The sequence below is a fragment of the Myotis daubentonii genome, chromosome 4, assembly GCF_963259705.1.
Source record: "Myotis daubentonii chromosome 4, mMyoDau2.1, whole genome shotgun sequence".
Taxonomy (NCBI): domain Eukaryota; kingdom Metazoa; phylum Chordata; class Mammalia; order Chiroptera; family Vespertilionidae; genus Myotis; species Myotis daubentonii.
Window position 1 is genome coordinate 10,592,837 of NC_081843.1, and position 17,614 is coordinate 10,610,450.

Here is a 17,614-nt window from a genome sequence, read left to right on the forward strand (position 1 = left end):
CCAGCTCTGCTGACAAATGATTTAAGTATTCTGGTCTCCATTTAAAAAATTCTGAAAAAGGGGGATTCAAATAAGATTTTATATAAAGACAATTTCCATGTCATAAAACACTGTTACTTTTTTTTTTTTACGATAGAAGGAAGAGAAATCAACTACTAAAAACATCTGACTTAAGGAAAGACAAATGTATTGATGAACATAAAATGCACTAAAAGGTAATTAGAAAGAGAATAAAAGACAATAAAAGAAAGAATAAGTTATCATACCCACAAAGATCAGATTCACACTGAGTAGAGTAATAAATTGTAAACTCCATGTACTTAGTCACATCTTCTTAAAATCTCTGCTTCTGTTTATTAAAAAAGTAATATTCACACTAGGAACAAAGGGGAATCCCCAGCTCCGGTCCCCTCGTGAATGTGACCTTACTTAGCAATAGGGTCTTTGTAGGTGTAATTAAGGCACCCCAGAGAGGGCATCTATGAACAGCCACAGCTAACATCACACTGAGTGTGAAAGACTGAATGCTTCCCCCAGAGCAGGAACAAGCCAAACTTGTTCTGTAGGTTCTAGCTAGGGCAAATAGGCAGTAAGATGAAATAAAACAGTCCAGATTGGAAGGGAACAGGTAAAACTATCTCTATCTGCAGAGGACATGACCTTGTAATAGAAAATCCTATCCCACTACATCCACTAAACAATGTCAGAACTAGTAACAAGGTGAGATAGCAAGGCTGCAGGCCCACGAAGAGGCTTCCATCTGTCTCTGCCCAGCTCCGTCAGTCACCTCTCATCATTGTCTGCCTCACATTTTACACCCAGCAATACTGAGATGTCCCTCTTTTGAACACAGGCCTGTACTTTCTTACCTCCGTGCCTGCACCCATGCTGTTCCTTCGATCTGGGATGTCCTTCCCACAACCAGACCACCCCTAATCCTCTAATTTAGTGACTTATTCTCTAAGGCAGGGGTGGGCAAACTTTTTGACTGAGGGCCACAATGGGTTCTTAAACTGGACCGGAGGGCCAGAACAAAAGCATGGATGGAGTGTTTGTGTGAACTAATATAAATTCAACGTAAACATCATTACATAAAAGGGTACGGTCTTTTTTTTTTTTTTTTTTTAGTTTTATTCATTTCAAATGGGCCGGATCTGGCCCGCGGGCCGTAGTTTGCCCACGGCTGCTCTAAGGCCTGGCTTACTACCAAGTCACCTACTCCACTAATCCTAGTCTGGGCCAAATTACCTTCTCTGCGTTCCCATAATAGCCTGAGCATCTCTCTACCACTGTGCCTACCAAGTCATATTAAAATTCTCTTTGTATTTGCCTCCTCCCCTAGCCTGTCCAATCTCTGGGGACAAGGGTCACTTTATCTTCTGTACCTAGCACAGAGCTGGCACACAGAACCCATCATCCTTCCTTCTACTCCCATCCATTCCTCAACCCATCACAGCCTGGCTCTCCCTCAGTCCTCGGGGATCTCCTGCCAGCTCCTGGGACTTCCCACTGCACTGAACACCCGACCACACGCTCCTTCCCCAAACCCTGCTCTTTGGGTTTCCAGCCTCCAATCTCCCCTATTTCTCTAATCACCTCCACAGCCTTCCTGCTGCCCTCCTCCAGCCCAGTGTAAGGTCACCCTGGGGTCCTCTTCCATTCTCTAAGCACGAGCATGCTCACTGGCTTCCAACCCCCATATTCTGAAACTTCCAGGTCAGTATCTACAGCCCTGCCCTCTCTCCAGGCTCCAACTCAGCTGCCACCCGATTAGTTCTATCAAGAGGCCCCCTCAGACGCCTCACTCTTCCTGTCTGGCACTGCTCTGCCTTCCGGATGTGGGTTAAAGACATCCATCCCTGTCCAGCCAGCTTCCCACTCTGGAAATCCTAGAGTCATTGATTCCTCCTTCTTGTTCATCTCCAGCCACCAGTCTCTGTGATCAGTCTGCATTCAAATTCTATTTGCCTCAGAAATTAATCTCAAACTCAGCCCCTCTCTTCCATACCCGCCACTGTCTCAGTTTAGGTTCTCATCATATCATCACAATATCATCCCATCTCTGTCTCATTGTGGCTGGACACAAAGCCTGGTTCTCTAAAGGGGAAAAATCTTTGAGTAGATAAAATATGTACATAGTAAAAAATAGTCATACAACTCAAGAAGTACAATGCCTCCCACCCCTAGAGGCATTCACTATTGTTTTTTGGGTATTTTATTTCTCCAGTGATACTACATATATACACAAGGTGAAAAGTGTGTATTTCTTTTTTTTAAAAAAATATTTTATTGATTTTTACAGAGAGGACGGGAGAGGGATAGAGAGTTAGAAACATCGATGAGGGACTTCCAAAATGGTGACCAGCAGGAAGGTAGGGAGGGAGAGAGTGTGAGAGCGCAAGGAAGTGATAGAGGAGTGTGTGGACGCGTGTGGTGTGTGCGTATGAGCTAGGGACAGTTAGATTCTGCAGGTCTTCTAAGGGGCTGCTAAACCGGGCAGTCTTAGGCGGCGGAGTCCCGCTCCCTGCGCGGACACTCCTGGGCGGCCAGCACAGGCACGGCGACCACACCATCTTGAGAAACAGAGCTGCTTGAGACTAGGATCCTGGCCTCAGCACCACCCAGTCTGATCTCAGATGCATACCAGGACCCTGCAGCCACTGGGGACAGAGACCTGCGACCACAGCTACAGACCTGCGGACACCAAAAGTTCAGAAATCCCCACGGCAGATCCGTGAGTAGCAGAGCCCATCCCCCCTTCCCGCAGGCTTGCGGGCAGCACCAGAGTAACTAACTGACAGACCCACCCCTTGCCGGGGCCTCAGGGCTCCAGGAACTTTAGCCTGGAAGTGCGCAAGCACCTTGGAACTGATCCTACACGCACTGCCAGCTTCTGAGCCCTGGGCTGGGAGCAAACGCGCGAACCCCAGGAACTGAGCCTAGGCGCACTGCCGGCTTCTGAGCCCTGGGCTGGGAGCAATCGCGCGAACACCGGGAATTTGTCCCGCATATCACAGGCCCAGGGACCCCAATTCTCTGGGCAGGAGGCAGCACCAAGCACCAGTGACTTGACTGTGTTTCTTTTCATCTGCGTCTGAGATCCTGACTTCCTGTGCATTCATACTAAGAGCCAGTGACTCCAATTCCTGGTGCAAGGGCACACAAGGACCCTGATTCTCAAGGCAAGGTCGTGCGAAGCAACAGAGACTCTGATACTGGATTCTGGGGAACTCTGACTCCTGGCGCACGCTAGGGGGCTCTGGTTTTCAACACGCTTCAGGGGGGGGGGGGGGTCTCTGTTTCAGCACGGTGCAGGCAGGGTCCCTGATTCTAAGGGCACGTAGGAGGCCACATTGAGCGCTGACAACACTGACTCTGAGCGAGCCTGGTTCCCACCAACCCACAACAACCACACATCTTAGTGTCAGAGCTCTTCAGTGACACTAGGGTGGTGGGAGGCTCCCACTGCACATGGCCCAGGACCACGAAACTCGATGTTTGAACCATCGGGAGATAATCAGAATGAAGAGACGAAACAACACCCAGAGAAAAGACAATGAGGAGTCACCAAGAAAGGACATTAATGAAGTTGAAGCATGCAACATGACAGAAAAAGAATTCAGAATAATGGTTGTACAATTCATTCACCGGATGGATGAGAAAATCAACAACCTATGCAAGAATCAGGAAGAAATGAAAAGTGATATAGCTACAATCAAAAACACCATGGAAAGTTTCAACAGCAGACTAGAAGAAGCAGAGGACTTAATTAGTGAATTAGAAGATAAGGCAGAGAAACAAGCTCAATCTGAACAGCAACTGGAGAAAAAAATTAAAAAGCAGGAGGAGAGCCTAAGGGAGCTTCGGGACAACATGAAACGAAGTAACATACGCATAATAGGGCTGCAAGAAGGACGAGAAGAGCAGCAAGGATTAGAAAATCTATTTGAAGAAATAATGTCAGAAAACTTCCCAGATATGGGGAAGAAAAAAGTTACACAAGTACAGAGAGTCCCAGGCAAGATAAACCCCAAAAGACCCACACCAAGACACGTCATAATAACGATGGCAAATGTACAAGACAAAGACAGAATCTTAAAGGCTGCAAGAGAGAGAGAGTTACCTACAAAGGATCCCCCATCAGATTATCAAATGATTTCTCAACAGAAACACATCAGGCCAGAAAAGAATGGACAGAAATTTACAAAGTGATGCAAAGTGCTGAATCCAAGAATACTCTATCCAGCAAGGCTATCATTCAAAATTGAAGGGGAAATAAGAAGCTTCACAGACAAAAAAAGGCTAAGGAAGTTTATCACCACCAAGCCAGCAATGCAAGAAATGCTAAAGGGACTGGTGTAAAAAGAAGAACTAAAAAGCCCAGAAAGAAAGCAGCCACAAAAAAAAAAAAAAAAAAAAAAAAAAAAGAAATGGCTACAAACAAGTACCTTTCAATAGTAACTTTAAACGTAAATGGACTAAATGGTCCAATCAAAAGACATCAAGTGGCTGAATGGATAAAAAAATATGACCCATATATTTGCTGTCTACAAGAGACCCACCTCATTAGAAGGGACTCACACAGACTGAAAGTGAAGGGATGGAAAAATATCTTTCAGGCAAATGGAAATGAAAAAAAAGCTGGGGTAGCAATACTTATATCAGACAAAATAGACCTCAAAGTGAAGGCCATAACAAGAGATAAGAAAGGCCACTTCATAATACTAAAGCGATCAATACAACAAGAGGATATAACCCTGATAAACATACGCACCCAATGCAGGAGCACCCACATACATAAGAAAACTCCTGGAAGATATCAGGGGAGAGATCGACAACAATACAATCATAGTAGGGGACTTTAATACACCACTGACATCACTGGATAAATCCGCTAGACAAAAACTCAGCAAAGAAACAGCAATCCTAAATGACTCACTAGATCAGATGGACTTAATTGACATCTTCAGAACACTTCACCCCAAAGCCACAAAATATACGTTCTTCTCAAGTGCTCATGGGACATCTTCAAAAATAGACCACATATTGGGTCACAAACAAAGTCTCCCCAAATTCACGAAGATTGAAATCATACCAAGCATCTTCTCAGACCACAAGGCCATAATATTAGAAATAAACTACAATAAAAACAACTCAAAATACTCAAACACTTGGAAGCTGAAGAGCACGTTATTAAATATTGATTGGGTTACCAATGAAATCAAAGAAGAAATTAAAAACATCCTGGGAACTAATGACAATGAAAACACTACAATCCAAAACCTATGGGACACAATGAAAGCAGTCCTGAGAGGGAAGTTTATAGCTCTACAGGCCTATCTCAAAAAACAAGAAAAAATGGTAGTAAATCATCTAAATCTACAGCTCAAAGAATTAGAAAGAGAGCCAAGAAAAGCCCAGAGTGAGCAGAAGGAAGGAGATAATAAAGATTAGAGCAGAAATAAATGACATAGAGACCAAAAAAACAATACAGAAAATCAATGAAACAAAGAGCTGGTTCTTTGAAAGGATAAACAAGATTGACAAACCTCTAGCCAGGCTCACCAAGAAGCAAAGAGAAAGGACCCAAATCAACAAAATCAGAAATGATAGAGGCGAAATAACAACAGACCCCACAGAAATACAAATGATTGTTAAAAAATACTATGGACAACTCTACGCCAACAAACTACACAACCTGGAGGAAATGGACATATTCCTAGAAAAATACAACATTCCAAAACTTAATCAGGAAGAATCTAAAAATCTCAATAGGCCAATAACTATGGAAGAAATTGAAGCAGTCATCAAAAAGCTTCCAGCAAACAAAAGCCCAGGACCAGACGGCTTCACAAGGGAGTTTTAACAAACATTCAAGGAAGAACTAAAACCTATCCTCCTCAGACTACTACAAAAAAATCCAAGAGGAAGGAACACTTCCAAGCTCATTCTATGAAGCCAGCATCACCCTAATACCGAAACCAGGGAAAGACAACACAATGAAAGAGAATTACAGGCCAATATCCCTCATGAACATACATGCCAAAATCCTCAACAAAATCTTAGCAAATCGGATCCAGCAGTACATCAGAAAGATCATACACCATGACCAAGTAGGATTTATCCCAGGGATGCAAGGATGGTACAATATCCGCAAATCAATAAACGTGATACATCACATAAACAAATTGAAAGAAAAAAACCACATAGTCATATCAATTGATGCAGAAAAAGCATTTGACAAAATCCAACACCCATTTTTGATAAAAACTCTCAGCAAGGTGGGAATTGAAGGATCATACCTCAACATAATAAAAGCCATATATGACAAACCCACAGCCAACATCATACTCAATGGACAAAAACTAACACCATTTCCCCTAAGAACAGGAACAAGACAGGGATGCCCCCTCTCACCACTCCTGTTCAACATAGTACTGGAAGTATTAGCCATTGCAATTAGACAAGAAGAAGAAATAAAAGGCATCCAAATTGGAAAAGAAGAAGTAAAACTGTCCTTATTTGCAGATGACATGATATTATACTTAAAAAACCCTAAAGACTCCATCAATAAACTATTAGACTTAATAAAAGAATTCAGCAATGTAGCAGGATACAAAATTAACGCCAAGAAATCTATGGCATTTCTATATACCCTTAGTGAATGTGCAGAAAGAGAGACTAAAAAAGCAATCCCATTTACCATCGCACCAAAAAAATTAAGCTACCTAGGAATAAACTTAACTAAAGAGGTAAAGGACCTCTTCTCAGAAAACTATAGGACGTTGAAAAAAGAGATAGAGGAAGACATAAACAGATAGAAGAACATACCATGTTCTTGGATTGGTAGAATCAACATCATTAAAATGTCCATACTACCCAAAGCAATCTATAAATTCAATACACTTCCCATTAAAATACCAATGGCATATTTCACAGACCTAGAACGTACTCTCCAAAAATTCATCTGGAATAAAAAACGACCCCGAATAGCTGCAGCAATCCTGAGAAAGAACAAAGTAGGTGGGATCTCAATACCAGATATCAAGCTGTATTACAAAGCCACTGTTCTCAAAACTGCCTGGTACTGGCACAAGAACAGACATATAGATCAATGGAATAGAATAGAGAGCCCAGAAATCATTCCCAACCAATACGCTCAATTAATATTTGACAAAGGAGGCAAGAACATACAATGGAGTCAAGATAGTCTCTTCAATAAATGGTGTTGGGAAAATTGGACAGATACATGCAAGAAAATGAAACTAGACCACCAACTTACACCATACACAAAAATAAACTCAAAATGGATAAAGGACTTAAATATACGACGGGAAACCATACAAATACTAGAAGAATCCAAAGGCAACAAAATCTCAGACATATGCCGAAGCAATTTCTTCACTGATACAGCTCCTAGGGCATTGGAAACTAAAGAGAAAATAAACAAATGGGACTACATCAAAATAAAAAGCTTCTGCACAGCAAAAGAAACCATCAACAAAACAACAAGAAAATCCACTGCGTGGGAAAACATATTTGCCAATGTCATATCTGATTAGGGCCTAATCTCCAAAATTTATAGGGAACTCATACAACTTAACAAAAGGAAGATAAACAATCCAATAAAAAAATGGGCAAAGGATCTAAATAGACACCTTTCAAAAGAGGACATTCAGAAAGCCAAGAGACATATGAAAACATGCTCAAAGTCACTAATCACCCGAGAGATGCAAATCAAAACAACAATGAGGTACCATCTCACACCTGTCAGAATGGCTATCATCAACAAATCAACAAACGGCAAGTGCTGGAGAGGATGTGGAGAAAAAGGAACACTTGTGCACTGCTGGTGGGAATGCAGACTGGTGCAGCCACTATGGAAGACAGTATGGAGTTTCCTCAAAAAACTACAAATGGAACTCCCATTTGACCCTGTGATCCCACTTCTAGGAATATATCCCAGGAAACCAGAAACACCAATCAGAAAGGATATATGCACCCCTATGTTCATAGCAGCACAATTCACCATAGCTAAGATCTGGAAACAGCCTAAGTGCCCATCTGTAGATGAATGGATTAGAAAACTGTGGTACATCTACATGATGGAATACTATGCTGCTATAAAAAAGAAGGAACTCTTACCATTTGCAACAGCATGGATGGAACTGGAGAGCATTATGCTAAGTGAAATAAGCCAGTCAATGAAGGAAAAATACCACATGATGTCACTCATTTCTGGATAATAAAGACCATTATAAACTTATGAACAAAAATAGATACAGAAGCAGAGGTGCCTCGAACAGACTGTCAAACTACAGCAGGAAGGCTGGGGAGGGTGGGAGGGCAGGAGGGGGGCGGGTAAGAGATCAACCGAAGGACTTATATGCATGCAAATAAGCATAACCAATGGACATAAGACACTGGGGGGTAGGGGAGGCCAGGGGATTGTCAAGGGCGGGGGGAAAAAAAGGAGACATATGTAATACTCTTTGTAATACTTTAAGCAATTAAAAAAAAACAAACAATAAAATATATTAAAAAAAAAACAGAAAAAAAAAGAAACATCGATGAGAGAGAAACATTGACCAGTTGCCTCCTGCACACCTCCTACTGGGGATGTGCCCGCAACCAAGGTACATGTCCTTGACCGGAAACGAACCTGGGACCTTTCAGTCCACAGGCAGATGCTCCATCCACTGAGCCAAACCTGTTAGGGCGAAAAGTGTGTATTTCTTAAAACCTTTTATAAATGGTGGTTGCTGAGACAGACACACGAGATGAGGCTGAAATGTTCAGCAAACCAAGATGAAAAAGCTGACCACGTGGTCTGGAGGGGAAGGAGGTCATACACCAAACCAGGCAGGGCCTAACCTACAACCAGCAGGCAGCCGTGGGAAAGGAGGCCCCTCCAACACGCAGGCCCTCCACCAATCATCCGCCTCCGCACACATATAAACGGTGACTTGTGACTTAAAATGCTTCCATGTCACCTCATTTCTACCCACGGGAGAGAATTTGGAAGTCCTGAGAGGAGCACAGGACTCCGGAGGGTCACTGGGCCTGCTGGGAAGGGCCTTGCCTAGGTGAACCACCTCGTTTATGATTTTACAACAAACTACTGCTACCTCCAGATCTGGTCAGTTATGAACTTGGATTTTCTCACAAAACACACTCTAAGCAGAGGCTCACTACGATGAGAATGCCACGCCTACTGGTGCAGAGCAAGCAGGAACGAGGTACCGGGACTGGAACTACACCTGACCTTATGTGCACCTGTCGGAGGCCACGCAGCTCCCGGCTGCTGCTAGCAGAGTCCAGGGTTCCAGGTGATCTTATCACTGTTCTTGAACCATGAGACTGGCAAGTCTTTTTTTTTTCCTGGATGGGGAGGCTCTGCTGCACCCCCAGGCTTTATTGAGGTAGAATTGGTAAATAAAATTGTATATATTTAAAGTGTACAACATGATGTTCATCTATTCATCAGCTGATGGACACTTGGGTAAAACTACTTTTTGTCGTCGTTTTGTTTTTACTTTTTTCTGAATTTACTGGGGTGACACTGGTCAACAAGATTATACAGGTTTCAGGTGCACATTCTACAACACATTATCTGTACACTGTATTGTGTATTTACCACCCCAAAACACTACTTTTTAAAATATTTTTTTAAATTGATTTTATAGAAAGAGGGAGAGGGAGAGAGAGAAAAACAACAACAACAACACATTGATGTGAGAGAGAAACATTGATCAGTGCTTTCTGTACGCACCACACCCCAACTGGGGACTGAACCTGCAATCTGGGCTTGTGCTCTGACCAGGAATCGAACTGGTGACCTGTCACTGCACAGCACAATGCTCAACCAAGTGAACTGCACCAGCCAGGGCTCAAAAAACTATTTTTATATAAAGATTTGGAACTCCTTCTCTTGGCTATCTTCTTCCCAAGATGCACTTTTATCATGATGCCCACAAGGCATTAAATACGACGACAAACAAATAGGAAACTCACCAGTGTCATTCCTTTCTTCTGGGTACCAACTCCTGTCCAGTTACTGCCTGCTTCTGATTACTCCCCAGGACCTTCAAATAGGTTTTCTTCTTCTTCCAATATCTTGTGAAGAGTGTGATTTCATTATTTGCAAGAAAGCTGGCCTAATACCATCACAGTAGCAACCTCTGAGTGTCTTGCCTGGGACCTTTTCTATAATTTCCTTTGGGAAACTCTCTCTCTCACCTTGGCTCCAAGGATGAGAATCCTGCCTGGGCCAACGAAAATAAGACATTCTCCCTGACCACCATGACTGGTTCAGGAAGAAAGCTGTGACCCAAGTCTGGACAAAAATCAATTTCAGATCTTTTGCTGGAGCTATGTGCAAGGAGATACTTACTGCCTTTCAGTTGTTGGTTAAGAGAGTAGCAGGGATGCCTGGAACTGATGAGGCTTTTGCCTGCCTGAGAGAGAAACCAACATGGAGGAAAGCAGAGCGGAGACAGAAAACACTGGTGACATAGTTTAGTTGTCTGGATCTAGCTGTGCCTGAAGCTGGTACACCCAGGCCTCTTCAGTTAAGAGTCAATAAGCTTGCCCTGACCAGTTTGGCTCAGTGGATAGAGCGTCGGCCTGTGAACTCAAAGGTCCCAGGTTTGATTCCGGTCAAGGGCATGTACCTTGGTTGCAGGCACATCCCCAGTAGGAGGTGTGCAGGAGGCAGCTGATCGATGTTTCTCTCTCATCGATGTTTTAAACTCTCTATCCCTCTCCCTTTCTGTCTGTAAAAAAATCAATAAAATATATATTAAAAAAAAAAGAGTCAATAAGCTTAATGGAGCTTACACAAGTGATTCTCATTTAAACCTTATAGCAATCCTATACCCTTTTCCCCCTGGGCTAGTGTTTGGGTTAGCTTTTTCTTACCTGCAACTGAGAAGTTTGACCACACTAAGTGTACCTAAGACTTGGTAACACTTAGGTACAAAGGTTGCAGGAAGGAAGCATATAACTGCTAAACATCCAGCATAAAACAACACTCTGGCCCTCAACCAGCAGTCAAGGCCTCATACAAATCCAAACATCCTATACGTAAACCACTCTAAAATTAATCCCATAGGGCGTAAGACAATACAAGCTTTGTTCTGAATCAAAGGGAAGAAAGGTATCTAAAACACTACCCTCAGACCCCATACCCTCAACCCAGCCACCATCAATAAGAATTTGCATTCATTAATCGGCTTTTTTTAAAGTTAAGGAGAGAATAACATTCCTCCACTTTGGACCATCTGTAATGGAGCTTACACAGGTGATTCTCATTTAAACCTTACAGCAATCCTATAGCACACCCTCTTTCTCTCCAGGGCAGCGGTTCTCAACCTGTGGGTCTCGACCCCTTTGGCGGTTGAACGACCCTTTCACAGGGGTCGCCTAAGACCATCCTGCATATCAGATATTTACATTATGATTCATAACAGTAGCAAAATTACAGTTATGAAGTAGCAACGAAAATAATTTTATGGTTGGGTCACAACATGAGGAACTGTATTTAAAGGGCCAGAAGGTTGAGAACCACTGATCTAGGGAAACTGAAGTTCAGATAGGTTAAGTTATACTAGGTCACTCAGTCAGGAAATACTGGTTATTAAGCTGGGATTCCAAGGCTGAGAACTCTAAAATCTATGCTTTTCCTTCCAATTCTGTTTTGTCACAACTTCACATATTCAATAGCAAAAGAGATCATGGAAACAGAAGCAGCTGCCACTGTAAACTACCAATCATCTGTTCGATTATTATGATTACACTGATGGTAATTTACTGTGGCATCTGAAAAAAAAACCAGTAGAAAATTAATAACAGCTATTCCTTATTGAGTACCTACCATGTGCTAAGCATGTTTATGTAGATTATCCTATTTAACCCTCCTAACAATCCTGCAAAGAAAGTACTATTCATTAAGTACTGTGGAGATGTAAGTGACTTTATCCAGGTCATGCAAGTAGGAAGCGCCAGAAGTGGGATTTAAACCCAGATTTGTCTGACTCTAAACCTAAGCCTTATGGGCTCAAACAGCCCTTATTATCATCAACACCCAACTCACCAAACTACCTTCCACTCCAGGGATATAGTGACCACAAATCCTGAAGTGACCGAAATTAAATATGTTTTTCCAATGCAGACAATTCATCAAAAATCTAAATGAGCCCTAACAGGTTTGGCTCAGTGGATAGAGTGTCGGCCTGTGGACTGAAGGGTCCCGGATTCGATTCCGGTCAAGGGCATGTACCTTAGTTGCGGGCACATCCCCATGGGAGGTGTGCAGGAGGCAGCTGATCGATGTTTCTCTCTCATCGATGTTTCTAACTCTCTATCCCTCTCCCTTCCTCTCTGTAAAAAAATCAATAAAATATATTTTTAAAAAAATCTAAATGAGACACACTTTTAAAACCTTTGTATACAGCCCTAGCCAGTTCGGCTCAGTGGATAGAGCGTCAGCCTGTGGACTGAAAGGTCCCAGGTTCAATTCCGGTCAAGGGCATGTACCTTGGTTGCGGGCACATCCCCAGTAGGAGGTGTGCAGGAGGCAGCTGATCGATGTTTCTCTCTCATCGATGTTTCTAACACTCTATCCCTCTCTCTTCCTCTCTGTAAAAAAACAACAACAACAAAAAACCTTTGTATACAAATTTAGAAATAAGAAAGAGAAAAAGAAAAAGGAAAAGAAAAAGAAAAAAAATGGCTTGTCACTTACTATGTCTCTGCTTCTAGCTCCAGAAAGTTGGTCACTAAAAACTCTGGACTGCGATGGACCCACCCACTGAGAACAGGGTGCCTTGTGGTTGGGCCAGGTGTTTATTAAGTGGACACTGTGGTTTATTAAACACTTCCAAGACATTGCTTCGTATCCTGGACAGCACTTCTCAATCAGATCTACCTGTCCTAGTGACCCTACCCTACAATACCCACATCAAACAATTCCAGCGCCCCCACCCCCAGCAAGCACAGACTTCCATACTTCCGTTACGCCTGCCCGGACGGTTATGCTTCCTGAAATGCCCTTAATTCTTCCCCTTCTTCGCCGCTGGATCTCGAAAATGTACTCATCCTTCAGGGTTCAAATCAAAAGGCAGCAACGTTAACAGTTTACAGCAGTACTGACCAACCCTTTCCACACCACGGCGCACAGAGAACATGGTAATATTTGTATGGCGCACTGGGGTGAAGAACAAAGCGGCTCACAGCCAGAAATGACTGGCAGGGGGATCTGGCTGCCCCAGGCCCCTCTCGTATGCCCCAACACCAAGCGCAATCAAACGTCCAAGCACCACACGCAAACTTTCATTCTTGTTATTGTCACACATACACGGAAAGACTAACCATTTCACTTACTTGTCTCTCCTGCCAAACCATGAGCTCTCAGCAGAATGGGATGCAATTTTGTTCACTTTCTATTCCCAGCAACAAACACAGGGTCTGGCAGCTACTAAGTCCTCAGAAACAGATTGCTGAACTGAATCCTGGCGACCTCTTAAAACAGTCTTTCAAGTAATAAGCAGCAGCAATTCTGAAGCTGGGCTATTCAGGATCTTCTTCCCGACTGCAGAAAATAGTAGTTGCTACCAACATACTCTAAGAGGGATTGTCTACTTCCCACCTATGGAGACGAGGTACTTCCCTTTTATAAATTCACTAGAGGCCCGGTGCACAAAATTTGTGCACTCGGGAGTGGAGGGTCCCTCAGCCGGGACTGCGAACCTTCGGGGGATGTCCGACTGGAGTGGGCCTAAGCCGGCAGTCGGACATCCTTATGCTGCCATGGAGGCGGGAGAGGCTCCCGTCACCACCACTGCTCTCGCCAGCTGTGAGCCCAGCTCAGGGCTTCTGGCTGAGCGGTGCTCCTCCTGTGGGAGTGCACTGACCACCCGGGGGAAGCTCCTGCATTGAGCCCCCTGGTGGTCAGTGTGCATCATAGCCCGTTTGGTCGATTTGCATATTAGCCCTTTATTATATAGGATTCATTTACCAATATTTATCAAGCACCTACTCTGTGCCAGGCCTGTGGGCTATAAAACAGTGAGAGAGACAAACAGTCCAGAAAGAAGCACAGACATTCAACAAATAGTTCCATATACGTCTCTGTAGGTGAAATAAATGTTCTAAAAAGGACATCTACAACAGAGTACAGTTATGTAGATAAATCTCAATAATGACAGAGAATATCAGAGAACTGAAAACACAAATTTTCAGGCAGAAAGAACCAACCAAGTGCCAAAGAGACTATCTACCATCCAATACCCAGTCGTGAACTTTCAAAGCCTCAAGGATAACTATGTGCTGGCAGGTTGATGGAGGAGGAGAGAGGAGATGCAAAAGACACCAAGAATATAACTCAAGGTGTTTGGCCTGGGGAACCGGAAGAAAGGGAAGACGAGGGGGAAGGTGAAGGGCAAAACCCAAAATTTCAGATATTTAAGAGGTGCCCGTGAGAGCTGAAGAAAAACCTGGAGTCTAGGGTGGAGCACTGGGTTTGGAGACAGACACCTGAGAGTTGTCACAACAGGTGGCATTTATATTTAAAGCCTCGAAAACGGGTAACTGCTCGGAAGTGAAAGCAGGGGAGAGATTAGGAGGAGGCCGTAGGCAAACATTACAGCAAGAGGGTGAGCATCAGCAGGAGGCCAGAGCGCCGAGGCCAGGGAGGCCAAGGCCGAGAACGTCCCCCTCACCAAATGCAGAAGGTGTTTCACGAGGGGGCGGTGATCAGCTGCATCAACTACTGCGCGGGGGCTGAGACCCAGCGCGCTTGGCCCGGGGCCTCTGGATGGCTGGTGGCCTCGGGAAAGAGCGGTTTCAGCGGAGCGGACCGGGCCTGACGGGGGCGCTGCTAGTGAGTCAAGACTGAAGTTGTGGCTGCAAACGGCGGCAGTTGAGGGAAGGCAACTGGAGGTATATGGTGGGGGGAGGAGGTTGTTTTGTTAGGAGGGGCGCGTCTTGAGAATATAATCAAACCGCCCGAGCTCGGAGCCCACCTCAGCACTCGCCTACTCGCCCCTGGGCGGAGGACCCCATCTTTGCGGCCTCCGCACCAAACTCCGCCCACTGCGGCGTCCCATCTTCGCGGGACCTGCTGCGCACGCGCAGACCCCAAGGACCCGCGCGGGGGCCCCTCCCCCTCCCGAGCCCCGCCTCCTCAGGGACACCAGGCGCGTGCGCACGGCCTCTCGGGAGCGGCCTCGGCGAGGCCGGGAAATGGGGAGGCAGTGGGAGGACCCCAGCCCTACGTTCCCGCCACTCTCCCCGGTTCTCAGATCGGGTCCCAGCCCCACCTACCGGTCCACGGGCGGGACAAGCACGGCGCGCTGGAAACTGCGAGGGCGGGTGTAGGCGCGTCCCTCGAATGCTCTTCAAAGTCTGTAGGTAGTAACTCGCTTGCGTTCGAAGATTCGCGGCACCTGGAGAACCACTCTTTTACCCTTTTAAGAGCCGAGTCGCAACGCGGAGGACCCCTTTACGCATGCGCCGTCAATTTTATGTGACGTGCCGCGCTGCCCCTTGGGAAATGTAGTTTTTATTTACCCATTCCCGACTCTTCCGCTCAACCTCATTTTAACAAACTGGGGTCCTTGCGTGTTTTCAGCATCCTTTCCCATTCTCCAAAGCCTCTGTAAAAGAATAATTAAAAATAAAAAACATTAAAAAAGAAAATTGTTGAGGGGGAGCAGTGGGTATATGAGAACTCTTGTTTTCTGCCTCAATGTTGCTGAGGACAAAAAAGTCTAATTTAAAAAAAATAATTTTAAAAACAAGCAAGTTTGGCTGGTCCGAGTGCAGTGGTGTCTTACAACTAAAAACAAGCAAGTCTGTAGACACAGATATTGAGTCTTTAGGGAATCTTCGCAGGAACATATTAAGGATGTGAGCAAACATTTACCTGTAATGGTTTACATGCTAGTATTTTATAATTTCTTACATAACCCCTACCAAAGTTTATTACATATTTATCTGTTTGAATATTTGGTACTCTGGCCAACTCAGTGAGGTGAGGATCTTTGGTTTTGTTCATCTATGTATTCCCAGCATCCAGTACAGTGTCTGGCACATAATAGGCCAGGGGTGGGCAAACTTTTTGACTCGAGGGCCACAATGGGTTCTTAAACTGGACCGGAGGGCCGGAACAAAAGCATGGATGGAGTGTTTGTGTGAACTAATATAAATTCAAAGTAAACATCATTACATAAAAGGGTACAGTCTTTTTTTTTTTTTTTTTTTTAATTTCAAACGGGCCGGATCCAGCCCGAGGGCCGTAGTTTGCCCACGGCTGTAATAGGCCCTCAATATTTTTGTATTCATTAGAAGAATCTCAGACTTCAACACAAACTGTTTCTGCCCAAAACTTCATGCATCATTTTCATCCACCAGCTTTTTATATTTTTCCCTGTGGTGTCTATCTCAATGGATGACTTGACCTTTTTTACCCAGTCTCAGCCCTATATCCTGCATTGTAGAGACTTATGCCAGCAGGGATTTCACAAAGTTTGCATTTGTAAAGGTCTCAGGAGCCATTTCTCCTGCACGTCAAATATGGACCTTAGTTGCTCCACAGAGATATTTGGGACTCAGTAATTTGTTTGAATTTATCTCTTACGATGTTTCTACAACAAACCGGTTTTACTTGATTACTTTTTAAAATATATTTTATTGGTTTTTTACAGAGAGGAAGGGAGAGAGAGAGAGAGAGTTAGAAACATCGATGAGAGAGAAACATCGATCAGCTGCCTCCTGCACATCTCCCATCGGGGATGTGCCCGCAACCCAGGTACATGCCCCTGACCGGAATCGAACCTGGGACCGTTAAGTCCACAGGCCGACGCTCTATCCACTGAGCCAAACCGGTTTCGGCTACTTGATTACTTTTTAAAAAGATATAACGTCTTTTATTTATTTTATTTTTTAAAATATGTTTTAAAAATTGACTTTATAGAGAGAGGCAGGGACAGGGATAGATAGAAACATCGATGAGAGAGGAACATCGATTGGCTGCCTCCCACATGCCCCACACTGGGGATTGAGCCCGAAACCCAGGCATGTGCCCTGACCAGCAATCAAACCGGGGACTTCTTGGTTCATGGGTCAAGACTCAACCACTGGGCCACACCGGCTGGGCTTGATTAATTTTTAAAAAGTGTTTTTTTAGAGTGTCGTCCACATGTAAGGGATAACTCTGTCTTCCCCTTCCTATCCACATCCCTCAAAAAGAATTGTGGGTCCTCACTTCATTTATTCACCTCCCACTTGGCAACAATAGCCCGATCCAGCACCTGGAAGTTCTCCTTGACACCACCCTCTCCCTTTCCTTACATATTCGATCCATCACTAAGTGTCTGCAATATAAAAATAAGAACATGAGATTAACTATAGGAGGAGAACCAAGATGGCGGCATAGGTTAACGCCGGAGTTTGCTGCTTTGAACAACTACTTCAAAAGTGAAACCAAAAAACGGAAGGGACATCACCCAGAACCACAGGAACGCTGGCTGAGTGGAAGTCCTACAACTAGGAGGAAAGAGAAACGCATACGGACACTCAGAGGAGGCGCAGTGCTGAAGTCAAATTCTGAGGT

The 17,614-nt window shown here is 44.3% G+C and overlaps 1 protein-coding gene across 5 annotated transcripts in view; it reads right to left on the minus strand.

Annotated features, from left to right (window-relative positions):
- The window catches only part of SGF29 (SAGA complex associated factor 29), a 33,511-nt gene extending 17,993 nt beyond the window's left edge, over nt 1-15,518 (minus strand). The window contains exons 1-2 of one of the 5 annotated variants that reach the window (XM_059692383.1): nt 15,325-15,518; nt 14,721-14,904 (exon numbers count right to left, since the gene is read on the minus strand). The gene's annotated coding sequence lies outside the window, so the exon portion shown is untranslated. Of the gene's footprint in view, nt 1-10,014; nt 10,038-14,720; nt 14,935-15,023; nt 15,108-15,324 lie in introns of those variants that run through there. The other 4 variants (XM_059692382.1, XM_059692381.1, XM_059692384.1 and 1 more) reach the window with 4 other exon arrangements.
- Nucleotides 15,519-17,614: the final 2,096 nt, after the last annotated feature.